Source organism: Babylonia areolata, chromosome 5 (assembly GCF_041734735.1).
Source record: "Babylonia areolata isolate BAREFJ2019XMU chromosome 5, ASM4173473v1, whole genome shotgun sequence".
NCBI classification, from domain to species: Eukaryota; Metazoa; Mollusca; class Gastropoda; order Neogastropoda; family Buccinidae; genus Babylonia; species Babylonia areolata.
This window is the reverse complement of record NC_134880.1, coordinates 40068372-40078371: the sequence shown is the minus strand read 5'-3', so window position 1 is coordinate 40078371 and position 10000 is coordinate 40068372. Positions and strand designations below refer to the sequence as shown.

The 10000-nt window shown below is 43.6% G+C and overlaps 1 protein-coding gene across 1 annotated transcript in view; it reads right to left on the bottom strand.

The window, feature by feature from the left end:
* The window catches only part of LOC143282466 (uncharacterized), a 154830-nt gene that overhangs the window by 18817 nt on the left and 126013 nt on the right, over positions 1-10000 (bottom strand). The window lies entirely within an intron of this gene.

Here is a 10000-nt window from a genome sequence, read left to right as displayed (position 1 = left end):
ATGGTAACGTAAGACAGTAACGTGATGGTTCGAATCACGGCTCAGCCGCCGATATTTTCTCCCCCTCCACAAGACCTTGAGTGGTGGTCTGGACGCTAGTCATTCGGATGAGACGATAAACCGAGGTCCCGAGTGCAGCATGCACTTAGCGCACGTAAAAGAACCCACGGCAACAAAAGGGTTGTTTCTGGCAAAATTCTGTAGAAAAATCCACTTCGATAGGAAAAACAAATCAAACTGCACGCAGAAAAAAATACAAAAAAAAAAAAAAAAAAACAAAAAAAACACGGGTGGCGCTGTAGTGTAGCGACGCGCTCTCCCTGGGGACAGCAGCCCGAATTTCACACAAAGAAATCTGTTGTGATAAAAAGACATACAAATACAAATAGTAGCATGAGGAAATGAACGAGCCGACGCCGTGCACAATAGCCGAGTGGTTAAAGCGTTTAGACTTTCAATCTGAGGGTGCCGGCTCCGAATCTTGGTAACGGCGCCTGGTGGGTAAAGGGTGCGAAATTTGTCCAATATCCCAGGTCAACATAAATTATGTGCAGACCTGCTAGTGCCTGAACCCCCTTCGTGTGTATACGCAAGCAGAAGATCAAATACGTACGTTAAAAATCCCGCAATCCATGTCAGCGTTCGGTGGGTTGTGGAAAAAAGAATATACCCAGCATGCACCCCCCCGAAAACAGACTATGGCTGCCTAAATGGCGGGGTAAAAACGGTATTACACGTAAAAGCCCACTCGTGTACATACGAGTGAACGTGGGAGATGCAGCCCACGGACAAGAAAGAAGAAGAAGAAGAAGAAGAAGAAGGATCCGACATGCGTACTGTCAACGCGGCAGCGACAACAAGAGTGGCCGGCCTTCATCCAGGAAAGATCTGAAGACTTCAGTACAGCAAAAGGAGTAATATCTGAAAAAAAAAAACCCCAACAAAAAACCCCAAAACAAACAAACAAACAACCCTTCACTTCCCCCCCAAAAAACACCAAACAACCCCCTCCCCCAAAAAACAAAAAAACAACAACAAAAAACAAAAGCAAAAGCAAAAAAAAACAACAACAACACAAAACACACACACACACACACACAAACAACAACAAAAAAAACAAAACAACCAAAAAAACAACCACACACACAAAAAAACAAAACAAAAAACAAAAAAACAACAAAAACAAACCAGTTTATCAAGTAAAACGTCATTGGCCCATGGCTCACTTTTCCTTTGCCTTTCTTTTTTGATCAGCCCTGAGTGGGAAATTTCTCTTCCCACATGCCACAGGTGGAGGAAGAAAAGATGAAGAAAGTTGGATTAAAAAAAAAAGGGGGGGGGGATAGAAGAGAGACTGGGATGTGCAGGGAGTGGGGAGTGGGGGGTTAGGATGGTGGGAAGGGGTGAGAGAGAGAGAGAGAGAGAGACGCTTCAGATGCTTTTTATTGACATTGGCCTATCTACAGCCCATATGTCAAGGGGGTCAATTCTAAGTTGCAGCGTCATATGTATTGGATGAAACAAAACAAACAACAATAAATAAAGCAAATAATGTCCAGAACTTAATTAAAAAAAACCCAAACAAATTACTTAATCGTACATTGAGAGAGAGACAGACAAACAGACAGAGAAAGAGGAACGTGGGAGGAGGACAAACACGCACGCACGTACGTACGTACGTACGCACACACACACACTCAAACACGCACGCACGAACACTCAAACGTATGAGAGAAGATACAGGCATAGGTAATATATATGTGGAGAGTGGCTGGTTGTGTGTGTGTGTGTGTGTGTGTGTGTGTGTTTTACAGTGAAGGTGTATCCGCAGAGATTTCATGAAATCCCTGAACGTTTTTGAAGTTTGGTGACGGTAATGACTGATTCAATCGCTGATACCATGAAAACACACAGACAGCACAGCAGGCACAGACAGAGACAGACACCTGAACAGACAGAGAGGGAAAGAGACAGTCACACACACACACACACACACACACACACACACACACACACACACACACACACACACATGTGCGCATACACACGCACACACAATTACAACAACTGTTAAAATCAGTATTTAGTTCTAGGTTGTGTTGTTATGATTGATAAATCGCCGCTTGCGCGCGCGTGGACACAAACACACACACGCACACACACACGGAGGCGCGCACGCATGCACGCAGGACCCTATTTCCGAATCATGGTCTGTGCAGACGCAGTACCAGAGAACATCAATGAGAACATGAACAAGTTTTGTGCTCAGTTGAACATGTAGTAAACATCAATCAGGATGACATGACTGAATGTACAACTGGTTCCCTCTCCGCCTCTGTGTGTGCCCCTGTGTGTGTCAACACACACACACACACACACACACACACACACACACACACACACACACACACACACACACACAGTTGTAGACAGACAAGGTGAGAGACAGACAACACGCACAATCTAAAGAGATAGAGACTGACAGAAAGGTTGGTGGTGGGGAGACAGACAGGCCATATGATAATGAAAGCTCAGTCCAACGTCACCCACACTTCAATCAGTGCACAGAGGCCGTTAAGAGAGCCAGGCACACAGTGACACGGACATCAACCAAGGCAAGGTGTGTGTGTGTGTGTGTGTGTGTGCGTGCGCACTTGCTAGGTGCTTTTAAGTTTTTATAAGCCACCCATCATTTGATATGGATCTCAGGATCTCTAACGTTCGTTACGGGCAGTTGATCATAGAGTGTGGGTACGGTAACACATCAGAGAGAGAGAGAGAGAGAGAGAGAGGGCAAAAGCCACATTTCTTCCTCTGAACGTTTCAGTTTATGATACGGAAAAACTTGTAAATTGGTGACTAACATTGTAATACATAATCTACATTTATTCCCCTCCACTCTTTGACTGGCCTTCTTTTTGTCTCTGGACAGGGGAAGAAATGTAGGGTATATAAAGTGGAGTGATGGCCTAGAGGTAACGTGTCCGCCTAGGAAGCGAGAGAATCTGTGCATGCTGGTTCGAATCACGGCACAGCCCCCGAAATTTTCTCCCCCTCAACTAGACCTTGAGTGGTGGTCTGGACGCTAGTCATTCGGATGAGACGATAAACCGAGGTCCCGTGTGCAGCATGTACTTAGCGCACGTAAAAGAACCCACGGCAACAAAAGGGTTGTTCCTGGCAAAATTCTGTATAAAAATCCACTTCAATAGGAAAAACAAATAAAACTGCACACAGGAAAAAATACAAAAAAATGGGTGGCGCTGTAGTATGGCGACGCGCTCTCCCTGGGGAGAGTAGCCCGAATTTCACATAGAGAAATCTGTTGTGATAAAAAGAAATACAAATACAAATATTGCAAATGTTATTCAAACAAATTTACGATCTTTCCGTCTTTGGAACGTAATCGAATGGAAAGAACACAGGGGGAAGAAATGTGGACATTACCAGAGAGATAGAACAGAAACCCCAACCAAACTTAACTTGCTGAAGAAGGCGGTAAGAACATGTCTGACACTTCACGACACAAGCAGTAGCAACAACAACAACAACAACAACCACAGACAACCCAACAGCAACAAGGCAAGTAGATCATCAGAGGCTGGCAAAAGGGCACACACAAAACAAGAGAGGCAAGGCCTTCAAGACTCACTTGTGACTGAGAGTAAAACACACAAACTTTTTATGTATTGAGTATAATTTCCAAATGTAATGTTTAAGATGAGAAAGATCAGTTTAAAGCAAATTAAGTCCCCTAGCATGAATTACAGAGTAATTTCCCTTTTTTTTACTCTCTGCACCAAAAACGTTTGCAAAATAAATAAAACTTCCATGCTTAGCAAAAGAAGTTTCTGTTTGAACAAAAAATGATAATAATGCCTGCTCTTGTTGTTGTGTCAGAATATCAGATCAAAATGCCAAGTTTAGAGAATACAAAAAATATAAATATAATAGTAAATGCAGTTTGCATATAATTAGGCTTCATTATTTATTTTTTGGGCCCATCCCAGGGGTGCAATATTGTTTTAAACAAGATGACTGGAAAGAACCGAATTTTTCCTATTTTTATGCCTAATTTGGTGTCAACTGACAGAGTATTTGCAGAGAAAATGGCAATGTTATAAAGTTTACCAAGGACACACAGACACGCACACACGCACACACACACACACACACACACACACACAGACAACCGAACACCGGGTTAAAACATAGACTCACTTTGTTTACACAAGTGAGTCAAAAAACGTATACCTATTTCCCACACCGTCGTTTGAAAAAACGGCGACCCAGGCTTTTTGACACACAACCGACAAACCTGGAGGAATGTACTGGTGAACGACGGGCGCAATAGCCGAGTGGTTAAAGCGTTGGACTGTCAATCTGAGGGTCCCGGGTTCGAATCACGGTGACGGCGCCTGGTGGGTAAAAGGTGGAGATTTTTACGATCTCCCAGGTCAACATATGTGCAGACCTGCTAGTGCCTGAACCCTCTTCGTGTGTATTCGCAAGCATAAGATCAAATACGTACGTTAAAAATCCCGCAGTCCATGTCAGCGTTCGGTGGGTTATGGAAACAAGAACATACCCAGCATGCACACCCCCGAAAACGGAGTACGGTTGCCTACATGGCGGGGTAAAAACGGTCATACACGTAAAAGCCCACTCGTGTGCATACGAGTGAACGCAGAAGAAGAAGAAGAAGTACTGGTGAACAGTCCTTCTGTTCGGCGCCCTAGTGACTGACTCTTCACAGAGTTAATTAAGGGAGGAGGAGAAGAAGGAAGAGGAGGAGGAGGAGAAGGAGGAGGAGGAGGCCGACAAAAAGGAGGAGAAGATGATGATTCAGGCATTCCACGGTGAAGTATCTGCTTCACCAAAGGGCAAGCACTCAACCCTCGCTTCTCCTTACCACATCCACTTCAGCACGTGATTTTCAGGTTTCAAATTTGTGTGTGTGTGTGTGTGTGTGTGTGTGTGTGTCTGTGTGTGTGTGTGTGTGTGTGCGAGCGCGCGCGTTTTTTTGTTTTTTTTTTTTGTTTATTTATTTTTGGTTTTAAACATGCCTTGCCAAACTATTCATCTACTCTGTCCACTTCACCTCAAAATAGGAAAACGGTGTAACAGCTTCAAAGTAACTCCCCTTCCACTCACCTTGTATGCTGGGTTTTTACCACGGGGGGTCATTCTGGGCAGACCTCTAAAGAACCCCCCCCTCCGCTCCCCCCCCCCCCTCTCACGTACCCCCCTCCCCTCCCCAGGTGATTTGTGCCCCGGTCAAGATCAACCCCCACGGTTGGAAGTTACTCCACTCCCCCAGCCCCCTTTACTGGGAGTTCAATAGGTACAGGTCCGATTCGCCTATTCCCGTTTCGCCTACTCTTTGACCGTGCCGTCACTGACGTAGGCTTCATGAGAGTGTGTCTCTTTTTTCCGTTTCGCCTACCCGCCATTTCCCCTTTTGCCTACTCCTTTTTGTATGGGTAGATGTCTAAGGGTGGAACATCTTAAGCTTTCAGCTTTTAAACATGTAGACATAAACTGAATGGGAGTGCGTGAGTGCGTGAGTGCGTGGTTGCATGCAAAATTGTTGTTCAAACTACGTACTTCTTAATGTTGTTTTTATTGTTGAGCAACCAATGTCTTTTCGAGTACAATGTTTTGTTGTTGAGTGGTGTGTGTGTGTGTGTGTGTGTGTGTGTGTGTGTGTGTGTGTGTGTGTGTGTGTGTGTGTGTGTGCGCGCGTATGTACGTAGGCGAACTAGGAATAGGTGAAAGAGGATCGTCAGTTCACTGGCAGGCAAATCGGGAATAGGCAAATCGAAAATAGGTGAATCGGGACGATGCAGTGTAATTTAGCTATCGGAGCTTGCCTACAGTGACCCCGATATCCATTTCAAGTGTGTGGGGGCGGGTGGTGGTGGTGAGGGGTCAGTTCTGACTAGTCGGAAGTTTACCCCGAGTGACCATTCCATGCTGGTCTAGTTGGACCCTGGGGTTAATCTGTGTTAGCCATATTTGACCCCCGAGGTAAAAAAAAAAAAAAAATGGACAGGGGCACGACCAAGCTGCAACACCGGGGTTAGGGAAAGAGAAAGAAGAGCTTATTCTGTAACTATCTGTATAACTGGGCATGCGCGCGCTCATGTCCGCCATAATCTTATATATATAGTCGCTGAACCAGCCCGGCACTATGAACTGAAGCGAAGGCCTAAGTGTCTGAACTCTCCTCAGCAGGAAATCCTCAAAGAGACATCACTGCGTTCGGACAAATCCATAATTATTTATACGCGACACCACATCTGCTAGACAAGATGACCGGCAGCAGCGTAACCAAACGCACTGGTCACGCCTTGAGTGCACACACACACACACACACACACACACACACACACACACACACACACACACACACACACACACACACACACACACACACACACACACACACACCTATCTATCTATCTATCTATCTATCTATATGCTTATCAGAGTGGATTTCTTCCACGATTTTTTTTCCAGAGGAAAACATTCGTGTTGCCGTGGGTTCTTTTTCAGTGCACCATGTCACTGCTGCACATAGGACCTCGGTTTATCGTTTCATCCGAATCACCTGACGCTCGGTTTGATTTTCCAGTCGAACTTCGAAGAATGGGCAAAACGGGGATTCGAACCCAGACCTTCGCGGACACTGTGTTGGCAAATAAGCGTGTTGATCATCCTGTCACCTTCCTGAACTGAAGACCGTAATTATCTGGATTGATTCCACTGCATGAAATGGGTTAACATGGCCGCGGCTTGTCATCTTCTTCTTCTTCTTCTTTGTCTTCTCTCCTTGATTCATTGGGCACGCCGGAAAAAAAAAGAAAAAAAGAAAAAGAAAAAAAGAAAGAAAAAAAGAACTGTTCACCAGGTGCCAGTTGCATTGCTTGGTTCTAACTTTTTGACAGTTACACGTGACTAAACGCCTACGTTGACCGAACTACGTCATTGGTCAGTTCCATACTACACACAGTTAGTAGCGGGTTACGACCATACTGGGCTCTTCCGTCCGAGCAATGCAACTGGCTGCAGATTCCTCCACGTCTGTCGGCTGTGTGTTAAGAGCAGTGACTTTTGAAAATGGCCTTCTTGTACTGTTTGGGGGGAAAAAAAGGTTTCTGGTACCGGGTATGCTCTGCTGCAATGAAGAGGATCTTGCAGCTACTATGCAGAAGGATGTTAAGATTCATGGGATATTTCAAGATATATTTCATGAGGGCCAGTTTGCTTTCGATTTCTTGTGTGTATTCTCTCTGCCTCTCTCTGTGTGTCTCTTTCTCCTCCATCTGTGTTTCAGTTTTACATTACTGATGTCCGAAAAAAACAAACCAGTGAGTAGTGATAAGTGTTGGTAACCTTGTACACAAAGCTCTTAACATTAGGAAAGTTCAAGTGGTTTGCGAATTTTTTTTTTTGTATAAGCAATGTGCACGCCATTGGAAAGGACCAGTGCCTATGCAATTAAATCATCCGAGTCCTTCTCTTCCTCCCCCGCCCTCACACTCTCGCTCTCGTTATATATCCATCTTTATTCCTTCCTGTTTTCCCTTCCTGTTCTTCTTTAAATGAACGAGGTTGTCAACGACGCTCCGACCTCTTCACCTTACGTCACGTGCAAGTGAACCTGAACCGCCCAGCTTAACAAAAAGATAGATCCGGTCTAGCTTTTCACAGGAATTCACTGAAATTCGCATGTTTACGGTGTTTTTCAAGCGGTACGAAGTAAAATGACAAACAACAGCAACAGACCAGGTTGGGAGGGAGGGAGGGAAGCAGGGAGGGAGGGAGATGGAGGGGAAGAGGATGGAGGCAAAGCGGCATGGAATGGCCCAGGTCTTTCTCAAAAAAAGTTCTTGCCATGCCCCTGTCCCACCCACCCCCAAGGCACACACACACACACATACACACACACACACGCACACACGAACGAAATTGTTTTAATTGAACTTTGGCCATGGACCACAATTCAAAACCAGGGGACTGGGGGTGGGCATGGGAAGGGGTATTATAACACTTGAATAGATGACACAATATCATAATGTTCATGGACTTGACATTAATTCTACTTAATTAGGTCTGAGTATATTTCTCCTTTTGATCGCATGGAAAATAAATTTTGATACATGGAAGTTTCTCTGCTTGTTGTTTGATCGGAGAAGTGAACTAAGAGACATGTTTAAACAGTCTTGAAGAAATTTTGTCCGTAAATCATTATATACAGAACAAACAAACAACAAATGGTATTCATCTTCTAGTTCACCTTGGCAAAAAGGACAATGCTTTAAAACATCATTTTCAGTGTACCTATTAACGTTGTTATTTAAAGGAAGCACATTAAATCTGGCCTGAGGCAACGCCACTCTGAAACAATATTCATCAGCATTTGTTATGTATTTAGAGAGAGAGAGAGAGAGAGAGAGAGAGAGCGAGCGAGCGAGCGAGCGAGCGAGAGAGAGAGAGAGAGAGAGAGAGAGAGAGAGAGAGCGTTTTAATGATAGACCTCCGGTCTGAAAACATTTGAGGTGTACACGCACACACGTGATCGCAGAAAGAAGAGACAGTGAGTTAAAGAAATAAAAGAATACCAAAATATATATATTTTTTAACACGGTATGATTGTCGAACTGACAGTGAGGGTTATTTGCCCTTACTCAAAAACCTGCTTCGAGAAATTCTTTCCTTATTTTGAATGCAAAGAATAAATTATGTACATAGCAAAATCTATAGTAACGCTCACATCTTCGTTGTTTTTTTTCAAATTTCATATATAACTTTAGTGCCAATTCTACATGAGGTAGAGAGAGAGGGAGTGAGTGAGAGAGAGAGAGAGAGGGGGGGGGGGACACACACACACACACACACACACACACACAGTGTGAGCAACCCGGAACCGACCGTGTATTGCCTGCAGAGACAGGCAGCTGAAAGAGTAAGGCTTCTGGCTGAAAAAATCTTGAAAGCTTTTTTGTTTTGTTTTGTTTTGTTTTGTTTTTTTCCTTAACACCGGCAGTCAAGCTATACCTCGCACAATAACCCGAGAACCACCAGCACCGAAAAGCGGGCTTCAGATATTTTCAGATTTCAGAAACACATGTACGCGCGCGCACAAACATTCACACACACACACACGCACACACGCGCGCTCAGTTTTTGACTCACTTGTGTAAACAAAGTGAGTATGTTTTAACCCGGTGTTCGGTTGTCTCTCTGTGTGTGTGTGTGTGTGTGTGTGTTTGTGTGTGTCCGTGGTAAACTTTAACATTGACATTTTCTCTGCAAATACTTTGTCAGTTGACACTAAATTAGGTATAGAAATAGGAAAAATTCAGTTCTTTCTAGTCATCTTGTTTAAAACAATATTGCACCTATGGGATGGGCACAAAAAAATAAAAAAGAAGCCAAATTATATGCAAACTGCATGTACTGTTATATTTATATTTTTTTATTCTCTAAACTTGGCACTTTGATATGGCACTTTCATATGATATTCTGACACAACAACAAGAGCAGTCATTTTTATCATTTTTTGTTCAAACAGGAACTTCTTTTGCTAAGCATAGAAGTTTTATTTATTTTGCAAACGTTTTGGTGCAGATAGTAAAAAAGGTAAATTAATCTGTAATTAATGCTAGGGGACTTAATTTGTTTTAAACTGATCTTTCTCATCTCTTCTAATTAAAAAAGAATTTCAAATGCACGTGCAAGAAAAGCACCTCCGGTAACGAAGAAGTGCTCAACACGTTGGCTGTATTTGTATTTCTTTTTATCACAGCAGATTTCTCTGTGTGAAATTCGGGCTGCTCTCCCCATGGAGAGCACGTCGCCACACTACAGCGCCACCCATTTAAAAAAAAATTTTTTTTAAAGTAATTTTTTCCTGCGTGCAGTTTTATTTGTTTTTTCCCATCGAAGTGGATTTTTCTACAGAATTTTACAACGAACAACCCTTTTGTTGCCG